The 21,349-nt window shown below is 41.3% G+C and overlaps 1 protein-coding gene across 1 annotated transcript in view; it reads left to right on the plus strand.

Annotated features, from left to right (window-relative positions):
- The first annotated feature begins 335 nt into the window (after positions 1-335).
- DIRAS2 (DIRAS family GTPase 2) overlaps positions 336-21,349 on the plus strand; it is a 47,701-nt gene continuing 26,687 nt past the window's right edge. The window contains exon 1 of the mRNA XM_088470046.1: positions 336-563. The gene's annotated coding sequence lies outside the window, so the exon portion shown is untranslated. The remainder of the gene's footprint in view (positions 564-21,349) is intronic.

The following is a 21,349-nucleotide window of genomic DNA, read 5'->3' on the forward strand; positions in this document are numbered from 1 at the left end:
TGTGCGCTATTGTTGTACTTTATCAGCAATCTGCATCACACTGCACATCATGTACTTCCAAACCTTAACATTTTCCATCACATAGAACTATATTTGTTCCAAGCCTGTTAGCCAGAAATATCAAGTGTTTCTGAAAAAAGACTGCTCACATGAGCATTCAGTAGGTGGCACTTAAAAAGCTTCTTTGATTGTGCAGTCGCCATTAGAGAAACAGAAGCAGGAGCAGTCTATCCCTGATCTCGTACACAGGCTGGAAGAAAACTGTAGCCAAGGTACTGTGGCAAAAGCAACAACCAAGGCCCAGGCAGTAATAGACAAAAGGGGAGGGGGGAGAGAGAGAAAGAGAGAAGCCAGAGAGTACAGCAAGAAGCACACAGCACATCCAAGCAGCAGCACAGGACATCAGTAGTGAGCCGGGCGCACAGTGCAGCAGATTGAGCTGCAAATATCAGTCACAGAAGGGACAGCTCCTCACCACCCAGACCCAGATTATAAAGGCAGCTCTGCTTGTATTATGACAGCAAAAATCTGAAGATCTCCTTTGCTGATTTGTTCTTTACCAGGTAATTCTCCTGCATTTTACCATGTACGATGCTCATTTCTAATGCAATGCTGATTAATGTTGATTACACAATGCTAATTAAAAAGAAAATACAGTTGAATATTAGAATTAAGGTCAGTGGCATCGACATCACCACCTTTAGGTACTGAATACCATAAACTAGTAAGGTGATGTCTTACTGTGGCGGAAATAAGGATAAAACAGACAAATATAGGCAATGTGTAGGTTTCTGTATATTGTACTTTATACATAAAAACGGTATCATGTACAGGCTGAATACAGTATAGTGTTTTGTGCTGATCATGCAGAGACTTGTCTCACCTGATTATTACATAGGGTGAGAAAATAAAGATGTTTCTGGCACATCTCCGCTGGACCTCTTCCCTTTCTGTCTCTCTGCTGGTACAATGTACGCTCAGCAGGGTAGCAACATTAAAAGACAAATCCCTCTCAGTTCTGTGGGGGATATTTTCAGTTAATGTACTATAATCCTGATTTAGAATCAATACTTTGCACTAGGGAAGCAATTACACATCTCTGCTCTGCTTTCTAAACTTTAAAGAATAACAGCATAGCTGGTATGGGATGTTATAGGGAGGAAATCTGGCCTTTGATATGGGACTCCTGTTATACATTACCATTGATTTTCTTATCTGTGGTGACTCAGAGAAGACATACTGAAACACCACATCCTTTAACCAGCTTAGCTCCCTCAATTTCAGCAAAAGGCAGCAAATGGTTAAAAACAAACGTACAAAAAAAACCCAACAGATTTAATTTGGGTCAACAGAATTTTGTTGCTGCAATTTACATAACCTTAGAAGAAAAATAAGATTGTTTTATTTGCATTTTTTTGTTTTGTTTCATTGTCACGGTAATATGTATGTAACATATTGATGTCACTGATGCAATATATTTTTACTACAAAGAAAATGGTTTAATATTCAAAGTCTAATAGGGTTGATGCTTTCTTTCCATAAAACGGGTAATCTACCAAGCACTTTAAATCCTATATTGCATGGCAGAATAATGATAACATGATTCTAATGCATGCAGAAGAAGGTAGTTATAAGTGAGATAATAAAATGAGAAATAACCATATAGAAATGTTTTCCTGAGGTGACATTCTGTGATACCTGTGGATGTGTATAAAAAAGCAATAGGACTCTGACATATATTGTTGCAGCTGATTTGCAGTCAGTATACAGTACTCTGATATTTAACCTCCCATGTAATGTAGCTTTGGCTGCCATCTAAAGTTAGATAATCAGATAATCTTGGATGCTTATATACTATAAAGGACTGTCAGTCAGCGGGCTTTAAATTATATAAGCAAAAGGTTGCACAGTATGTTTTTAAAGAAATGTCATTTATAAGTTAAATAAGGTATAGCATATTAAATTAATCCATGCATTAAAATGGTACTCATAAAGTATGTGTGCTCAAAATAAATACAGTATATTAGCATGGTCAGAAAGAAAACGTAGGAACTTTATTCACATATTCGGTTTGTTTCAGGTGTTTAGAGTACAAGTGAATCGTAATAATTGGACATAAAGACATAAAGGTATCAAAATGAACTAAATATACAGTGTACTGAACAACTGTGATGAAGATCATCCATCCAACAGTACTACCTTCAGTGATGGAAATTGTGATTCTATAATTGCTTAATTACCATACAACATGTATGTTAATGTGAGGCCATTACTATAACAGTAATATTGAAATATGCAAACTATTGATTATACATTGTACAAACTAGCCTCATTCAGTACTTGATGGATGAACGTAGAAGGCAATAACACCAACAGGCAAAACAGTGGGCTTAGTAGAGGCTATTTAACAAAGTCTGAATATGCAGTTATACAATTTATAGTTACAGTCTTAAGGTGGGTACACATTAGATGATATTTTGGCCGATCCGACAGATCGGTCTGACATATCGTCAAAATCGGCTAATGCGTATTCTCTAAGTCGGCCATATGCCAGTCGCAACATCAGGTCGGCCCTACATGCAGCTCACTCTGACAATGCGACTGACGACCCATGCATTTGGATGCGGCTGGTGAACGGCATATCGCATGGTCGTTCACCAGATCACGCGCTGTGTATGGACCGCACAATATGTCGTCCGTCGCATTGTGGTTTGGCTGGTTCGTCCGTCACATTGTAGGTCGTCTGATGTGTACCCACCTTTCGTTTTACACTTGTGTACCTGGATATGTTCCTATTTTTATTGAACTAATGCACCCTAAAATTCTTCTCATATATTGCAGGCTTTAGTATAGTATGTTGTAATCAAATTAACGTAACATGATAGATTTTACAATTGGATTTTATATTTAAATACACGAAAAACATAAAATACTTAATTCTGGCAGCTATAAGTTCAGTGCTGATGTCTGATTATTGGTCTGAGTAGGGGGAGGTCAAAGGTTAGCTCCTTGGTGCATCTATAATGTACTGAATTAACCCCTGACCTCCACAATACTAGTAGTTAGCACTGTGCAAACTCAGAGTGTTTTTTGGGGATGTTGTCTTTTATACTATATCAAAGTGTATATTTTCAATGCATTACTCTAAAAGTTAGTGGTTCTGCAAAGTCTGATGCTCCCTCTCTATCCGGAACTAATGCAAAATGGGCAAAAAGTTATTTAGGGCTATACACCATATAGGTACCCACAGATAAAATAATACACTTGAACATGGGGGTAGAAGTCCCTTTTCAAACGTGAAATAAAGTATCTTACATATGAACGGTGACAGAGCGGGTCCCTGCTCCCAAGCATGGGGTGAAGTGGATGACTACACGGTGGTGAAAGTAAATAAACAGAGTAAGAGAAAATTACTTAATTTAAATCTACAGTAAAAGGAAAATGAATAAAGCTTTATTTAATGTAATATTTATGGGAAATGCAGGTGCCATGCTGCTGATTGAATGAATTACTTGTATTAGATTATAGTCTTCATTCACATAACTTCAGCGAGCACTGATTGTTCTCCATATATAGTAAGTACATACTCCTTACTAGTGACTGCAGCTCTTATCAAATCATTCTTAACAGTCTTAAATACTGCTCATAAAAACCATCAGCTAACTTTCATCAGTTTCCTGCAGATTACATAATAAAGGTCATTTATTAAAGTGAAACACTCACAGAGATGCAGAACTATTCACAAATTCACCTATTAGCACATTAATACATAGCCCACATTTCAGGTTTGGGGCTTGCCCTGGAAAAGCCTTCACAGGCATGTGATGTGGGCTCATCTGTAAGTGCGGATAGTGGAAAGACCAAAAATTGCAAAAGTCCATCCTACCAAAGATTCAGGACTACCTTCTTGGTTTGCCATCATTTATGTCGTAAATTAATTATGAGAGTGAGGAGACATTAAGACTTTCTTTTATTAATATTAATAATAATAATATTATATTATGTCACTTTTGTGTGTTTGAAGATTAAGATGAACCTACAATCCTCTTTCCTGTATCCGTTTAAAACTCCCTAAATGGGCCTTGAATCTCACTTAAATAGTCCTAATCTGTAAAACTTTATTTTTGTATGTGGATGAATACCTAGATGCATTCATGCATGTACAGTATCTAGCCCACACTCAGCAAGCAATACTTCAATCTTCTCAGCCTCTCCCATCAGACGATTATCTCCTCCTGCTCTATCTCCATAAACGTCGCCATATTGTTGTGTATTTATTTGTAGAGTAATCATAAATAAAAAAAAATTGGACTCTTCATGATTTTCTGAATTCAGAATTGGTATGAATCATGGTCCACTAAGACGCTATGCGGGGTAAGGCAGTTTTCCCACAATGACTGGCTGGAAAGCTTGTGGCCTCGAAGATCAGTATGTGCGACCTGGCCATCACACAGGACACAGGGACCTGGGAGCAACACCGTTCCTGCCCCATGACACCTGCATGTGGCTTGTAGGTGCCGGGAACCGCACTCCGTAGCCAGTAGAGCTACTGCAGAACCGCCTGGAGCCTGTAGAGCTGCCTGGAGCGTCCTTAGGATGCTCAAAGCAGTGCTCAACTTCCCAGAGCCGGTGGCCATTCCCCCTAGGCGTGACATCTTGATGCCACCAGTTTAGGGGAAGTGGCTAGCACGAAGCGCACTGCTGTCCTGTTACAGCGCTAACACCGTCCACTGCAAACTTTTGATTACCAGCTGCAATGGGAGATAGATAGCCAAACTGTGGGAGAAATGAGTTCCCCAGTGAGACTTTTAAGCGAAACCCTGTACAATTTGAGCAGATGGGACAGTAGGTATAACTTTGCCAGAATGGGGATGGGCTGGATTAAAAACAGTAAAAGAAAAACCTCAGGTTTCTATTCAGTGTCCTTTTCAAAATCTGAAGGGAAATGTATTAAACATACATACTGGGTAATACAGTTATAGAGATTAGGTAGTACTCAATTACCCATGTTTGACAAAACCTGCAATCTTATATAAGATTTAAATAAACACTGAAAAAGGACAGGCTGTTTATTTGTTTTGTTATATGACTCCTTATACTGTACATAATACAGTTGATTGGTTGGAATGAAAATCTGATAACATATGGGAGTAAATGATGATCAGCAATTTGCTCCTAAATGCCAGAAAACAGATGAAAATGGTCGTCAGACAAGTTTGTTAAATGTTTGATCTAAACAATTTGTTCAAACAACAGTTTTTGTCCATTTTCTGCCGTCTGGGAGCAAATTGCTGATTGTCATTTGCTTTCATACCTTACCAGATTTTCATTCCAACCAATCAACTAGTTGGATGGTTGGACAGAATATCTTTACGTGTGTACCCAGCTTAACATGGATGTATGTAAATTATTGGCAAGGAGTGATGTCACCACTTATATATAGATACAGATATCACCCGCATATTATATACTAACAGGGATACCCATCCAGGTTGAAGACTGGACCCTGAAGTACACCTGCAGCCTTCATTTTCTTACATTTTCTTACATTGTCCTCGCCTATAACCAGGATAACTATGCACATTAGGAGTAAATGACAGTGCAGACAGGTGTATTCTCACACCGTTTGGAACGGGGTATATCAGGAGCAGACTGACTTACAGAACAGAAATTAGTATAGCTTCCAAAATCACTTGAGTTTCAGAAGTCACTGCAGAACAGAGGGGGTGATTCAGCTGCCGACGGATATGCCATCGCAGCTGCTAACATGAGGTGGAGCTAGGTACAAAAATTTTGGCCATGCATAAAGGACAAACAGACATACATACACACTCACTTTCTCACTTATTATATAGATAACTTTTATTATCACTTATTAAACAAGACTCGTGTGTGAAAAGTGTGTGATTTGGGTGCACAAATGGCAGTTTGGGAGCCCTAACCAGGACAGGTTTAGCCATTATATGTGGCTAAAATTGTCTATTTGGGCAGGCCAAGCGCAATAATTAATTGGCACATAATTAATTGGCACCCAAAACAATTGAATTGCTACATTGGGCGCCCAAAACAATAGGATCGCCACCATATTTTGCTTAGTGGTTAGCAAAACATGAGGTTATGAGTTCAACTCCTGACCACTACACTGTCTAGCGTTTGTATGTTCTACACACATTGCACCAGGTTCTCCAGGCGCAACACTACAAAAACATACCGGTAGGTTTATTGGCCTCTGACAAAAAAATGAACCCTAGTGTGTATATGTGTCCAAGTGACAGTGACCATAGATTGCATGCTCCACTAGGCCATAGACTGATGTCAAGGATTGAAATAGTCTCTGTATAGTACTGTATAATTAGTGTGTGCTATACAAATAACTCTATAGCCTTTAAGCCGGACAGACCTCTGAGAAATTACATTTGAGATTTGTATGAGATCCCAGCGGTCGGAATGCTGCTGGTCAGAATAGCGACAGCGGCATGCCGACAGTCAGAATCCCAACACCCATAAGGAAAGAAGGCAAGACTAACCCTCTCTCCCCGGTGCCTAACCCTAACCTCCCTTTCAGTGCCTAAACCTAACCCCCACACCCTGACCCTCCCCCTAATGCCCGATACTTCCCTTCGGGATGCCGGCTGTCAGGATTCTGGTGCCGGGATCCCGACACTGTCGGGATTTCGGCGCCAGTATTTTGCCCGTCAGCATCCCGCATGCCGGGATGCTGACTACATCCCCTTTAGACAAACCTAGTTTTACTGACTTTGTAGAGCAAGGCTGGCAGTGTTGATTACAGACTGGCTGCTTCTCTCCTTTTAGGGCCTGATTCATCAGCAGATGCAATGCCAAAATTAGAGCGATTATAGGGCCATTGTGCATGCGCGTAAGTCGCACTGCTCACGCGTTATGATTGCTTTGCAATTACGTAAGCACGGATCCATTCGCAAAGCTAGTGTCATGTGGTCAGCGTTTGGGAAGGTAACGGGGGGTGGTTAGGTAAACACTGGTGTGTCTGAACTTTTAAACGACGTTTCAGGTGTGTGCATAAATTAGTTATTGCGATTGCAGTTGCAGCATGAGACCTCTCTGCGTGAGAGGAGAGCTGCAGTGTTTGTGGCTGGTCAGACTTGCCGTACATTCTGCGTGACTGCTTGATGTGCGTCGAAGGTACCGATGTTTACGCAGCAGTGCGATATTGGACGGATATGAGAAGGCAGCAGTGGGCGTCTTTATGCTGGCTGTACTTTGGCAGGCATTAGCATATTTTTGCAATAGCGTTCTGTGCGAAATCACAGCTGTGATCGCATTAGCGTCCTCAGGTGCATTACGCCCTTACAGCGCAAAGCATTTATGAACTGAGATCAGTGTGTTCCATAAAATACTTTGTTTTTGCACTGGTGTGACTGAACGGCGCATACAAGGCCACCCTATGCTCTGGAAACTAGACGTGTGCCTATGTGTGCAGAATGCTGGAAAAGTCATTGCACATGAAAGCCACCCTGTTCAGTAAAACACATTTTTCTGTTTTTCTCCTAAAACAGTACAAGTTAATCATAAGAATTAGGGGACATATGGGCTGTCTTTATTACATCCAACAATTTTGTGCATTTGAAGCTTTTTTTACATCCATCTTAGTGTACCTGGAAATACGCCTCTTCAGTAAGACATGATGGAGGAGACCTGAAGACAGCTACTGTAGCTGTTAGCTAATGGAAATTTCAGTTCATTTTGCGGAGAGGAAATGGATATGTGTGTCAGGGCATAGCAAGGGACTCACCTAAAACAGGGTCTCTCCACCCCTTCAGCTTTTTTCAGTAATTACGTTCTGCAAAAGCAAATATCACTTCTGCACTGATCTGCAAAACAAGATGCACTGCTATGGCTACTTTATGCATTGCAGAGTCCTAATTTAACAACCTTAGCGAAGGGGTGCACAGGTCCACCTAGTCTCATTTTGTAATTCGTCATTTGCATCATTTTCTCTCCTCCACCCCACCAGAATATGAGCAGGTACTGTAACAAGCCAAGTAACATTGTCATTTTGTGTTGCCTGTAAGTTTTTTGCTGCCAAACTCATGTTTGAGTATCTTCTGCCAGAGATATCGTTTTTTACAATCGAACAGATGCTCAGATCCCCAGTGATACTGCCTGGCAACATTAAGAAGACACTGCTTTGCCGACCAGCCCTGGTAAACTCCGCACATGAATATCACTCTTTTTGCCAGGTCGCAGACTGGGAGCACAGCCTTGGCTTCCAGTGGCAGATTAATAAAAAAGAAATTGAAACAAATCAAATAATAATTGTAATAAAATTTGCAAGAAAAACAATGCTTTTTTTAAAAAGCATTTTTCCTGTATGGCGACAGTGTTTGGAGGTGTACACTCAGTGGTAAATGTATTACCGCCGTCCTTGTTAAATGTGAATGGAGGTATCCAGTGGAGGTGCCTGTATGGCTAGCTTGGGGGATTATTAAATATCCAGGAGCACATCATCCATTGGGCCAGCATCCATTTCACCGGCAAATTGGGCTGGTGGGCACCAGGTTACGCCTGGTGCAGTGCTGCCCCCAGGACATCACGTGGGTTACGGAATGACATGGATGCTTTGTAAGAAACCCTTATTCTTCCAAACATTTTTCCTATACTTGTGTAGACTCCTGCTCCTGCATAATTGCAATTACCTTGCAGAAATCTATGTCTGGGCAGATCCAAAGCAGTATTTGAACCTATAGAGCAGAGGTTCCTAACCACGGTCCTCAAGACACACTAACAGTCCAGGTTTTAAGGATAACCATACTTGAGCACAGGTGACAATTAGTATCTCAGTTATTTTGATTTAACCATCTGTGCTCAACCATGGATATCACTAAAACCAGGACTGTTAGTGTGCCTTGAAGACCGAGGTTGGGAATCACTGCTATAGAGAATGTTTTGCTGCTCATAAATTAGAATTTTCTCTGAGTAGAAACTGCTTTATTTAATTATGCCGGGAAACTCAGTTTTAGAATCACATAACTGGCATGTAGAAGCTTAGGGAAAGCAAGCTTCTATAAGGGAATGCTGGTACGGTTCATGCCTGCCAGGACTTGCTGAGGCCATTTTTTTTCTTAAAATAAAATAAACTTTGTTACCCCAACACCCGCAGGCTGTTTTTTTTCCTAGTGTGGGTCCTGCATCACCAGGGCCGTAGCTAGGGTAATGTGGCCGGTGCCATCGGCACAGGGCACCACAGGTCAGGGGGCGCTGTTTGGGCCTGTCAAATATTCTGTTTATTATCATTCTCACTTGTAGCTTCATCTTATTTCATCCCCAGCATCTCCTGGCCTCTCCTATCTCTTCCCTGGCTCTACCCCATGAGGCCATGGCCCTTTTTTGGGTGCATTATGTCCCTTTGAAAAATGAGGGGGGCGCCAATGCTCTTTCTTGCACAGGGCACCAAAAAGTCTAGTTACGGCTCTGCGCATCACCAAAATTATGATAATGACTGGTGTTTGTAGAGTGCAGCCGCATCATGATCACATCTTAATGCAGATGCTATTAATAAACTATGCCAATTTCCACATCATAAGCTATAGACAAACTATATGTGTTATGCAGCATTATTTTTTCATGCATAGTTTGGATGAAAACTGTAAGTGTACAACATAGCATCAGGCCCATTATCTGTAACCCTTTTCCTTTTGGTATACTGAATGTAATTGCCATTCTCCAGAGAGATACAGTATGTCATACATTTTCCCGAATGTGTTGCCTAAAAGTAATTTATCAGTACGTCATTTTTTCCACTGTACATTTTTTAAATAATGCTTTTATTTAAAATTGGTAAAATATAATCAAAATGACCAGATGAAAAATCAGACCATATCCATGTTCGGTTGAAAAGACATAAGTAAAACCATCTATCATCTCTCTGTGGCGTATTGCAGAAGGGTTCCTATTACTTGTCGATATTTATAATGTCAGTAATCATAATGTAGACTACAGCATGCCAGCATGTTCATAATGTCGACATACACAATGCCGACTTGGGATATGTCTCCACTGCCATAAAGTAACCATGTTCAAATGTTGACACCTAATGCTGACCCCAATACTAACCCTAATGCTAACCTTACGTTAGCCCTATAATTTCTATTGTCATATGATGTCACTTTCAGTGTGTCGACATTTTGTAGATATCAATATATTAGGTGTATACGTTTTAATCATGTTGACATCATAAAATGTGACATTCTGGTGTGGAATGACTCTCCACATGTCAACATCCTGACTGCACGCCTTACAGGAATGGATTAAAACGTGTATTTTTTGTTTTAAATTGTTATCAAAAATGGTAATCCAAGAAAACATCTTTATGTATTTTTGGGGGTAGAGTATCAAGCCTTGGAGAGAGACAAAGTGGAGAAATTGCCCATACAAACTAATCAGTTTCTAACTGTCATTTTACAGGCTGGGCTAGATAAATGAAAATTACACTAAAGAAGCTAATTGGTTGCTATGAGCAACTTCCCCACTTTATCTCTCTACAAGATTTGATTTGAATGCATTTTTAAAAATATATCTAAATATTTTATTTGAACCATGTTCCCCTCCTTGCACTTTTGGTTTAGGCGCATGCGCCCCAGAGTGCAGGGCGCAATTTCGGGAGTAATGTTGGCGGTCACAGACCACAACATCACTACCCAGGGGCCCAGAGCAGGAGGAGGACATCCGTTCGGAATATGTGCAGAATGGATTCCTCTATTCTAGATGGGGGACACAGCAGTACCGCATGGACGCATGGGATGCAACTATATCAGCTGAAGCACAGCTAGTTGTGGTCGCATCCTATGCATTAGTGCCAGGTAAGTGGTTAAATGACAAGATCAGTGTAAAGTTTGGTTCCACGTGCTGTGAGCAACATTACACAGAGACAGTTGTCTGGTGATCCGGGCGAATGACAGGCAATGTACACAAACGTTCAGTCTGTGAATATCATATGACATTATATGCCAGTGATACAGATAAATTATATTATTGATTTTAGTGGATTTTGATCAGTCTCATAAGTTGTTCTGGCTGTTATTCTGCGGAGAACAATATGTTCACAATTCTTGTTTTATATTTTACTATAGATTATACTTCACTTAAAATTATTATACAAGTATGAATCATCCAGAGGAAATACTCTTGTTTAAGAGAATGATGTACTGTACGTAAGAGATACAACATAATAACTATTAGGAGGCATGTGCCATCATCACTACATCTACCTTTTTATATACATTTTTGGTTTAAAGATTGAAGTAATAGGGTCATATATTTATCAAAAATTTGCCTTTTTAATGTGTATGTGATATTTTTTGACCATATTCGCACAGTGAACAGGAATATCTTCACGTGAATTTAGTGAAATCCTCTTGCCAGGAGACAGGCTTCGATAAGAAGAGCCGGAAGCATTGTGATAGCATAACGATATCATACGTCTTCCTGGTTTGGGTCCCTGGAGCACACTGTGCATGTGTGCGTCATTGGGGGATGCAAGTTAGTAGCCCATAGGCTACTATAGGGTAAGACCATATTATTTGATAAATAGACTTATTTTATAACCAAAAATGTATGAGGTGTGCAGAAATTACAAGTGATTGAATTCCAGCAAATAAACACACAAGTCCAGGGAATAAACAATGTGACTTACTTTGATAAAACAAAATGAGACATTTGATTATGATTGGCTGAGAAGTTTTAAACTTGTTAATTTGCTGTCTAATTCACTTTATATTCTATAATAAAATAATTATGTTTACATAGTCACTGTCCACTGGCACAAATAACATATTTAGCTATATTTATTTCTAGCTCTAAATGAGACCATTAGGGGTAAATTTACTAAAGTGAGAGTTTTTAGAAGAGAGTTTTAAAAGTGATGTTGCCCATAGCAACCAATCAGATTCTACTTAACATTTAACTAGCACCTTTTAGAAGATAATAGCTAGAATCTGATTGGTTGCTATGGGCAACATCACTTTAAAAACTCTCTTCTAAAAACTCTCACTTTAGTAAATTTACCCCTTAGTATTTGTGTAACTGCTCCTGACATTTAATGCAATATAACCACTATCAGTAATTTTAAAAACAAAATGCTTACAGACAAGAATTCCCATTAAAAGGTGACGTTATCAATAATTAAAACTCTGGAGTGTCACACATCTTAGCTAAATAGAGCCAGAATTCCTGAAGCATATAACATACCAAACAAACTATCAACTGTTCCCTTATATTTTCTGCATTGCATTTTTTCTTGAATACATTGTAGGAGACTGCTGATTGAGCTCTTCCTATAAAGTGCAAATACGGCAGTGTTTAGTAGCATTGCATATCACTTTAATCCTTGGCACCCTCTTTTCAAATCAATAATGAACTTTAACAGAGAAATAAGATGTGGGTAGCAACTGCCAATATTTTTAAATGGTCTGTGCACATTTCCTGTAACCTGTTCCATTTCGAAGATAGAACTCTTAAATTCAGAACTGTGTTGAAAATGTTAAGCCCTTGATATATGCAGAGCAAGTGTTCATGTGCCATGAGATCCACAAATGTTGTGTCGTTCATTTGTAAGTTCCGCACAGTCACAGTTACAAGTTATACAAAGTACAGACAAGCTTTATGGTGGAGTTGCTTAGGTGAGACAAAGGTAGAGATCACTCTGCTTATGGAAGCTTATAGTCTAGAGGGAGTGGCAGGGGCGTATCTATAATGGGAACAGGGTGTGAGGTGCACACGGCCCCTGGGTCCAGGGCGGCCCACACCTTGCACCCATATTTTTTAAAACTTACCTCTCCGAAGTCCCGCGTCGGCTGTAGCATTGCTGCACTAAACGCCTGGAAAATGGCTGCAGCGGCCACTTTCGCTGCATTTTGCGCATGCGCAGACTAGTGGCCAGAGCCTACTGCTGCAGTCAGTGCTCTGCTGGCCGCCAGGGAGAGAGGAGAGGGCCCCGGATGGGGATTCTACACGGGTCCCCACATCTCTTAATACGCCCCTGGGGAGAGGGCAATGCTGAGCTAATGGGATACAGAATGGGCATGACACTGGAGCTGCTAGAATATGCAGAGAGACTAATATCATGTGTATTCTGCATAGAAGAGGTGGGCTTGGAGAGAGCATTTGAAGGCTGAAGGCAAAGTGCTCAAGACAAGGTAGGAATTTCAGTAAGTGGGGCAGCACAGGAGGTGCTGTGGCTTCAGGCCATACTGTGTGCATTCCTGAGGGTTGTGTGATCTCACCCCTATAGTCTGTGTATGCATCCGGGGGTCCAATATTAATTTCTGTGGACTACCCCCTGGGGCCCAATATTATCTGTGGACTACCCCCTGGGGCCCAATATTATTCTCGGTGGACTACCCCCTGGGTCCCAATATTTTCTGTGGATTACCCCCTGGAGCCCAGTATTATTCTCGGTGGTCTACCCCCTGGGCCCAATATTCTCTGGGAACTACCCCCTGGGCTCCAATATTATTCTCTATGGACTACCCCGTGGGGCCCATTATTATTCTCTGGACTACGTCCTGGGGCCCAATATTATTCTCTGTGGACTAGATGTAGGACACACCTTCCCATTTCTGAGTATTTTAAACCCTCAGCCTACAGTGCTACATTGTTTTTCCAAGGTGTAAAACTGCACCTTCTAGCTGGATTCTGCTACTATCTGTAAATTAATTCAACACTAAGGGGTAAATTTACTAAGATTCGAGTTTGTGTGAGTTTGCAAACGCACGTGAGTTTAGGCATTTTTTTCATCTCGCAAATTTACTAAAGACAAACTCGAGTGAGTTTGAAGTGAGTTTTCTTTTTTTACTGTTAAAACTAATGTGCGTTTGCAAACTCGAAAAAACTCACCATTGGCCAAAATAGGAAGTACTTCAGATGAAAAATATGCAACTCACAAATTTACTAAGATTGAAGTCTCCAATCTCATGTGAGATTGTAGCAAACTCACTGTGAATTAGTTTCAAATAGACCACCATCCTGAGCTGCGAGTTTGGCCGTAACATACACAGATCAGTGTAATTTGTGTATGTTTCTGCCTGTATATGTAATATAAAGTGTTTTTAATTTTAAAAAAATTACATAGGGTCCCCCCCAAATGCATAACCAGCCCCAGACTTGCCAGTCAATCCTGGTTCTTAAAATTATAGGGAACAAAATGAATAGGGTTCCACCGTAATTTAAGAACCAGCACCAGACAGCAGGGCCAGACCTGGTTTTAAAAATAGGTTGAAAAAAAATGGCGTGAGTTTCCACCTATTTTTAAAACCAGCTCCAGACCCTTTCTAGCGGGGGACTGATGCCACAGCCAGGGGAGCCCTTTCACCGGGTCCCCCAGCCGCAGCATCAGCCCTGACCACTAGTCAGCCCAGGTCAGGGATCCCTGGGGTGTTGGGGACCCCTCCAATAAAGGGGTCCCCCTCTCCAGGGCACACCTGGCCGAGGCTGATAGCCTGGGGCTATCCCCGCCACCCCTTGGCGGTGGGTGGCGGGTTGATAGTGTAGGTGTAGTGTGTAATAATTAGAATAATTCACATTGTTATTACAGTGGTACTACAGGTCCCAGCAAGCCTCCCTCGCATGCTGGTATTTGGAGAACCACAAGTACCAGCATGCGGGGCATTAATTAAGGGCTCAATGGTACATGTAGTTCACCTGTAAAGAAATGTGTAAAAAAAAACAAGACACACACACACCGTGAAAATAAAGTTTTATTACATACATACATACATACATACATACATACTCACCTGCTCCCAGATGTTCACGTCCCCCTCTCAACGTAAAATATCTAATGGTTGTACCTGTAAAAAAAGATCCAATACTCACCTTTTGTCCCACGATGTTCTCAGCGGTAATCCAAAGAGGGCCCTGGAGACACTGTAACAGGGAACAACCAAGGGTATGCCCTTTCCTTAATCAAGAGGAGTTCAGGTAGATAAGCCTGCTACTGTGAATCAGTCAGTGGGAGAGATAGGAAGGTGTGCACCTTTAACACTCCTCTCTGGGTGCTGATACTACAAACTCTGACCTACATATTTTCTGTACTTCTGTGAATGTTGTTTCTTATAAGCTGAACTTTTATTTTCCGCAGCACCTTACAAAGTACATAAACCAGTGACTTACAACACAATATAGTGCAGGACAAGGATATGGTTTATACACATTGCTGATCATAACACTCAAATAAGCAACAGGGCTTAAGCAACCAAGTGTAATGGTGCATACACATGGTCAGATTTTTCTTCAGATCTGAATGATAACGATTAAAAAAATTGTTCAATCGTTCATATCTGAAGGAAAATCTGACATATCTGACATGCCTGAACGATGGACGATGAACGATGTATGTTCCCGACGGACAGATAACGATATCTGACATCTGATGTGTTTGCAGTCAGACTTGGACGATTCCATTCATTTTAATGCAGTCAAAAATCATTCAAATCTTTGGTAAAATCGTTTAATCGTTCATCTGACAGATCTGACAAATCTGACCGTGTGTATGCACCATTAGGTGCACTAATGGGGAGAAAGGAGTAGATAAAAGCATAAGTAAGGAGAAGCACAAGTGGGTAGAGGGCCCTGCTCATGAGACATTATTACATTATTTTGAAGCACTTCAGTCTCCTATGATCACCTGAAACCCTCTACAGTGTGGTGTTAGAAGTGGGATGAGGTGGATCCGGTTCCAAGGATCCTCAACAAGCCACCGTAAGGACATTGAAAAAGGGAGAATTGCTGCTAAAGTAGTGGCAGCGGCTCCAGTCTCCCCAAAATTGCAGGCCTCGAATGATGTGGACACCTTCCTCACTAATTTTGAAAGGGTTGCTACCTCGCAAGCATGTTCTAAAGATTCCTGGGCTATACGGATTGCCCCGCTGTTAACTGGGGAGTCCCAAGCTGCATTTGTAGACCTTTCTGTGGAGGCTACAAAGGTTTATGACCAAGTCAAGGCTGCCATCATGGACTGCTTTTTCCCCTATCCGCAGGTTTACTGGCAGAGGTTCAGGTCTGTACCCTGATCCAGAGTTTGGGACTTCCCTGTCACCTCCCCCACAGGTATTTTTATGTTTGGCCTATCAGGGCATCAAAAATGGGAGTGTCTGCAGACTTATTTTTTTCTGTCCAGGAATCGATTCCTAAATCAGCTAACACATGCCCTGTCCAAACTCTGATACAGGTACATGTACAGGTGGGAAACAGACTGGTCAAAGGTTTTGTGGACTCTGGCTCCACTACTACCTTTATATAAAGAAACTTGTTTTCCCCATGGTGGTTGTTGCACCACAAATTAGATTACATTTGTAATGTGCACAGGAATATTTGGGCTTATCTTGCCATTGTGGTCCCTTTGATAATCAAAGGAAAGACTGCTGAATTATGTGTGCATGTGTGTCTGTGGTTACCAGCCCCTGTGTTAATAGGTTGTGACTGGCCTTAATTTCCAGCTCTTGTCTTGCCTGAGGAAGAGATGCCTGCCCAGGTACCCACAGTGACCCTTGGAGATACATTTCTCTTTACCCTAGATTTCTTTCTTTTTTTGGTATAATCACCTAAACCCAAGAAACAAAAAAGGAGGGATCACATGGACTGACTTGCTTGTTATGTGCCTATGAATACTGATCTATCTAACCATGATCCTGTGCCTATTAAAGTTGATATACTTGGCAACGTTAATGTGCCTGCTAAGGTTGATATATCTAACCTTGATACTGTACCCATTAATGTGGATATACCAAGCAAATATTAATGTGCCTGCTAGTCATGATTTGTCCAACAGTACTAATGAGCCTGTTAGGACTGATCCATTTAACAATGAAATGCTGAATCTGTAGGATGTCTAATGGGTCTAGAAGTCAACTAGGTATCAGTGGCCCAGGCCACTCCACATGACTGAGGAAGAAGTGGTGGTAGTGTTGAGAAGTAGGTAAATAGTACCAATAGTGCTTCTACACCGATCACTGACAAGCCTGGAGGGTGGGCTTAAGTAAAGCAAAGCCAGTTTGTACAAGGACCTCCAAAATTTATTTTTTTCCTTCCCAGTAGTCAAAGGGACTGTCTGAAATGTCCATTTGTAAACTATCATGAAAATAATCCTCCGCCTTTCTGAGGATGGTTACCGTATCAGATTGCATTACAGTAGAGGTGTCACTAATATTGGGCAACTCTTTTAGACCTAACCAGATGTCAAAATATTTTGTTGACTCATCTGCATCACCGGTGGGTCTCTTAGGAGAGCTCAGTTTTTTCCTGGCAGCCGCAATTGCCAGGGACGTTGTCGTTCATGTGCCACTTGAGCTGACAACTTGCTCACCAGGCGCTCTTTGCGTCTCTTTATATCTGTGTCAGTTGGAAAGAAAGACATGACATATGACTTAAACTTGGGATCAAGCACGGTCGACAAAATGTAGTGATCCATTTTCAAGATGTTGACAACACTTGGATCCTGGCAAAGCAAGTAAAGGACTTGATCTACAAGTCATTTGATCTCCTCCTTTAATTTCACAAGCTGCTTTTACAATCTGATCGAGCAGGAAGCTCCCTGGGGCTTAAGGTTGCCGAGACCCAACCTTAGGGTCTCGTCGCAAGCTCCGTTGGTTGCGATGGTCTTGACCATCGCGACCATCTCCCTTGTTGGTCGCTAAGCTGTGAATGGTAACCCACAGCTTAGCTAGCGACCAGGAAGCCGCACTAAATAAAAGAAGCGGCCGCCCTCATTCAGAGAGAGCGATCGCTTCTTGCAACCGCCTCTGAATGAGGGCCACAGTTTGTTCTTCTGCCATAGTGCTTTTTTAGCACTAATGTTCCTGTTTTAATTCTTTGACACCTCTTCTAGACTGTGTGAGGAGGTCTTGCTTCGTCATGTGAGGTAGAAGAAGATGCCTGACTGACAGCATTTGCAGAACCACCACTCAGAAATAAAGGCGAAGGCTTGAGCCTTTCCTTGCCACTGCCTGAGCCTTTCCTTGCCACTGCTTGTGTGTATGGCATGTTGGCAATTCTATGTTTTTCTTCAGGAAAATTTCCCTTTATTAGAGGTGATGTTTTTTTCAGCAATGTAAAATGTTGTTTTGATTTCAGATGCCATGAAGCCCTCTATGCCCTTGAGCACTGGCTTTAGTAGATGACGTTGAAGGACTAGTATCATCATGACTTGTGGCAGCAGCAGCTGCAGCGCTAGTACTTGGTTGCTGCTCCTGCTCTATCGATTGATCGCCTTGATCCATATCGACTCACAGAGCAGATATTATTAACACAGTGGCCCTTGACCTACTGACCGTTAGTGTTCAGTAGGTCAAGTATCACGGCCTGAAGTTTTTTGAACACACAAAAAAAGTTTTATGTTTATAACACAAACAACTGCCCACCAACTGCGACCCACTGCACAGATAATATTAAGGCTGTGGCCCTTGATCTACTGACCACTAGTGTTCTTAAACACAGTGTCACGGCCTGAAGTTTTTTGAACACACAAAAATGGTTTAGTTTTATAAAACAAACAACTGCCCACCAACTGCGACGCACTGGGGCGATAATTTTAAGGTCTTCTGAACACACAAACATTTTTTTTTTATACTTTATATTTTTTACACACTGCTGTGAATCACTTGTTATAGTACTGATGGCACAAACCAAAAACTTTTTGCCGGCACCAGTGTGCACCAATAAAGGGTTAATGCTGCACTGCGGGCAGAGACAACGAAAACACTGGTGTGCAGTTATGTGCCAAGGGTTAATGCTGCTCAGTTAAGTTACTTACAGCACCAGGGTGACACATAGAAAGATAGAATATGACGGCAGATAAGAACCATTTGTCTCATCTAGACTCCTTTTTAGGGTTAGAGGAAGGGTTAGGGTTTTGGTTAGGGTCGGGGGTAAGGTAGGTATTAGTGTTAGGGTATTAGGGGTTTCTTAGGGTCGGAGGTTAAGGATGTTTGGATATTGTTGCATCACTGAGCCCCTCAGTACTGCTTGGTTGGATTGTCTGCAAAATCTTCCAGCGTATGGCCAGCATTAGGGTTATCTAACCAGTTTAAAAAATGCATATATAGAAGTGCATTTCTGCTGAAGTATACTGATTTTACATATAAATATTAAACTTTGTAAATTAAGTATAATTATCTTTTAGCAGATAAAAATCTAAGTATGGTTCCACTCAGTCTAATACCTCACTAAGGGCCTTATTTAGAGGTGGACGCTAATCCCATAGCGGGTGCATCTTTCTATGCATTGGTAGTGAGAAAATATGATAATGTCGCAACTGCCAGGATCTCTAATCCGCCGCTTGCGTACAAAGATGCATCATCGGTTGCAACATCAAAATTCTGAGCAACACTATGGTTGCTCAGAATGTCCGTCGGTACTAAGCCACCAGCGCCAGTAAAGTTGCGTACGTGGACGCAGTTGTTAGCAGCAATACACACACAGAACGGTCACGACATGCCTGCGTTTGATTCACCACCGTTACCTCCCACAAACAGTCACTGAGTGTCAATCAATCTACGTCCAAATCCTCACTGCGACCCCCATCTCTAAGCCATGGGGACATATGCGCAGTACAAATAACATGGGAAACTGTGAACACATCAGCATTGCATCCACCTCTGATTCCGGCCCTAATTGATGTTTCACATTGTAGTATCTGTTTGAACAGTTACTGTATATAAGTGTATTGTTTGTGTGTATTATAAACATTTACTTAGCACCTGCATATTCATTTGCACTTTACAATTGGGAACAAAACAATGATAAAACTAGACTGGGTACTAACAGAGGGCCTGATTCACTATGGAACGCAACTGTGAATGCAGCAGCGATTACACACGCAGTTCAACTGCGAAAGTATGCTAATTCATTGCGATCGCATTGTCACCGCTGCACTACATAAAGACGCCCACTTTACCGTAATTTTAGCAAGACTGCGAAACCATCGGTACAACCGAGTACCATCGCAGCCTCATGCACACTTGCCGAAGGTCTGACCTTAATTGTTAACAGCCATGCACACTATGAGGCCTCAGGCTGCTTAGGGCATCCCAGTGGATAATTTATGCACGCACCTGCAACGATGTTCAAGCGCACTGGCATGCCTGCGTTTGGCCCACTACCCCTTTACCACCAATAAACGGTACTTACTGTCAATCACTTTGCGATGGGTCTGCGTAGTCACTGCAATCGCAGTCCCTATCGCAATAGCTGGCTCACGCACTGTGATGCATGCACAGTACGCAACAATCGGCCCATTGTGTGTGTATTAGCAACTGCATTCCTTGCTGACTCAGGTACAGAGAAGTAAGAGGGCCTTGATCACAAGCCTATAGCATAGCGGATCAATGTACTTTTCCCTGTATAGCACCAGGGAAACTAGATGGTGCCATATAAATAAGACAATAAATAATAATGCTAGCTAATGATAACATATGTTAATTTCTTTTGGCACTCAACTTTTAACACATGCTTGTTGTTCCTCAAGCATAGTGAATTAAAAAAAGGGTAGTCTGGTAATTTAGTAGCACGTGAGGAAGATCACATTACAATAGTTCAAACACAAAGACTGGTGAAACCTGAACAATAACTCATAAGTATTTTAAAGCACATTACATTATTGTTCCTTGTGGAGTTGTAAAACTGTCACTGAAATTATTTAATCACTCTCACTTCATTAATATCGTTTGATATATGTCAGTTAAACTACTACGTGAATGGCTGCAATTTAAGAACATGTTCAATAGAGGAAGCCTATACCTATTATATTTCCGATTGTACATAGTCTTGTATAACAAATAGTGTACTGTACACTTTTAAAACTGCAATACTACACCAGCCAACTCCACCATTATAAAAAAAATGTGGATTTAGTTAACTACAGATTGGTTTTACTTGATGCTTAAAAAATTTCAAAGAAACAAAATGAAAGTTTTAAATAAAGAAAGCTTTGTTTGTGAATGGCAGAATATAACAGATACCATGGTAGAGGACATCATTGTGGGACATGTTTGACAATCAGGCAGATATGCAACCATCCCAGTGATCCTGTTCCTCTGGATACTAATATAAAATACCTTTCTAATAAAGTCAGTAACTCCGACACCCTTTGATACTGATGTCCATGGTGGGGAAATAATTAAGGATTTAAAGCTTTAACTTTTCCATTCACCTACAAAGTCACATTCGTATCGGTATAAGAAACTAAAAATGGCTTTGACTGGGAGGGAACAGGGGGTTTGGGCTGACACCCGGTATCATTGTTACAAAGATCCTGCCAGAGCTCCTACCGCAGCATTACACACCGTGACTGTCACCTCATGTAATACTATTCCTGCTA

Source organism: Taudactylus pleione, unplaced genomic scaffold (genome assembly GCF_031769625.1).
Source record: "Taudactylus pleione unplaced genomic scaffold, aTauple2 ptg000095l, whole genome shotgun sequence".
NCBI classification, from domain to species: domain Eukaryota; kingdom Metazoa; phylum Chordata; class Amphibia; order Anura; family Myobatrachidae; genus Taudactylus; species Taudactylus pleione.